We start from the raw sequence: 2117 nt of genomic DNA, 5'->3' as shown, positions 1-2117 counted from the left end.
GCCATCACTAACAGCTAGCAGCAAGCATAAGGACACAAAATACCAACCACCGTCTTAATTCCTATGGCGGAGAAAGGGAGACAACAACTGACAACAAAAACACCTCAACCCGTATTGGGGCCACTGTTAATTACTGTTAGGTTATATAAACATCCAGAACTGATATTATGAAAGCTTAATTTAGATAAGATTATTACATAATTTCAGCTCTCAAAGTAGACAATGCTGAGCATTGCAGCACAGGTAGTCACCTGGGGTGCCACGTGCTACTTGTGCGCCATATCACGTGCTGGGGATTTTCCAAATACAAAGATGAAAATATCAAAACAATAAGCTTTGTCAATTCGTTCAGGGTTGCCCCTCTCAGGGATATTTTCACACCTTTTTACCAAAAGAGAGAATTTTTCTCTCCACAGTAACTGCGGTGTATTTGCCTTTAGCAGTTGAAATGTGTGACAAACATATTTCAACTAACCTAAATTGTTAATATATATATATATATAGATTGATGGATGCATTCATTCATTCATTGAAAAAGTTTGAAGACGAAAATGCTTAGAAAGCTCTATCGTGGAAAATAGAAAAAAAAATGTACCAGTTTTGGTCGTTTAGGACTACCTCTTCATGATTGAATAAAATGGAAAGAAAAATTAAAGTAAATTAAATTAAGCTTTCATAATATCAGTTCTGGATGTTTATATATTTTTCTTACAAAAATTATATGGTGCTGTATTTTGTGTCCTTATGCTTGCTGCTAGCTGTTAGTGATGGCCGGTTAATAAAAACGGTGGCAGGTAAACAGTAGTGGACGGAACAGTAGTTGTATTGTTGGTGGTGATGGTTGTCGCCCTAGGTTGATAAGAGGTAGCAAGGAATCATTTTTGTTTGTATTGTGGGGGTAGGACAGTAGTAGTAGTTATAGTAATAATAGTTAGGGTTCCTCGTGTTGTATAATAAACCTTTAACCTAGCGAGTAGTAGTGACGACTTCTATCTATAACCTAACAGTAATTAACAGTGGCCCCAATACGGGTTGAGGTGTTTTTGTTGTCAGTTGTTGTCTCCCTTTCTCCGCCATAGGAATTAAGACGGTGGTTGGTATTTTTTAATAACAGACATTTTTTTGTTAATGCATTGGTATTGAATTGCTTGTGTGTGTGTGTGCAGCTAGAGAGTTTGTTCATAATCATTTATGAACAGACACTTCTGTCTTCTTGGGGATTTGTTTTTTTTTTTTTCTTTCTGTCTACTCAGTTTGGTCTGCAAGTGATCTAAGGTCTCTGCGATGAGACGATGTCGTCTGCAAACTGAATTAATAAAATTTGTTAATAGCTCGCTGTTGATGTTGACACCACCTTTCCAGCCCGTCCCTAGTGGCTATTTTGAGGGATGCAAGGATGAACTTTGGAAAGATGGTAAATTCGGATTCAGAACTCTTACGAGTGCAGCACTATAGCTCTCTCGTATATCTTTCGGGAGGTGACAGCAGAACTAATTATATAATCTCTGATCAGAAGAAAGGCGTGTATTTTACCTTGTTGATTTGGTCGTGGCTTAACAAATGAGTATATGATGTCATCTGATAAGTGTGTTTATATTTGCTTGTTAGTTTTTATAACGCTTTGTTTTCTTAGAGGGCGCCAAATTGTGAGTCTCTTGTTGATCAGAATACGTTTACAAGAGGCGGTACTTTAATCATAATTGATTTTATATAACTAAACCCAGGCGTGGTTCAAACGAATACTATTATTGTTACTAATGAAAACACCGCCTTACGCGGGGTTTTTCTTGTTTTTTTTGTTTTGTTTTTTTTTGTTCTTTTAGCAAAGAAAACTGTTGATTTGTCAATGATGGTACTATAAACTATGGTTTCAAGCTAAACTTGCAAACACAGTGGAAAATCTCATTCTATATGTTATGTGATGTGTATAGCTATATAAATGTGTGTGTGTGTGTGTGTATTTAAACTCAATTTACATGGTATCATAGCTTTATGTGATGTGCACCGAGGGCGATTATTCAAAAACAGAATTATTTCACTTCTCTCAAACGTTTATATATTCTTACGGCATCAATAATACACACACACACACACATATATATATATATATATATATA

The 2117-nt window shown here is 35.9% G+C and overlaps 1 long non-coding RNA gene across 1 annotated transcript in view; it reads left to right on the top strand.

Moving 5' to 3' along the window:
* Positions 1–1074: 1074 nt before the first annotated feature.
* The window catches only part of LOC106879747 (uncharacterized), a 9699-nt gene continuing 8656 nt past the window's right edge, over positions 1075–2117 (top strand). Inside the window, exon 1 of the long non-coding RNA XR_001410661.2 lies at positions 1075–1093. This is a non-coding gene — a long non-coding RNA (uncharacterized LOC106879747). The remainder of the gene's footprint in view (positions 1094–2117) is intronic.

The sequence above is a fragment of the Octopus bimaculoides genome, chromosome 11, assembly GCF_001194135.2.
Source record: "Octopus bimaculoides isolate UCB-OBI-ISO-001 chromosome 11, ASM119413v2, whole genome shotgun sequence".
Taxonomy (NCBI): domain Eukaryota; kingdom Metazoa; phylum Mollusca; class Cephalopoda; order Octopoda; family Octopodidae; genus Octopus; species Octopus bimaculoides.
The sequence above is the reverse complement of the archived record's forward strand: the minus strand, read 5'-3'. Positions and strand labels throughout refer to the sequence as shown.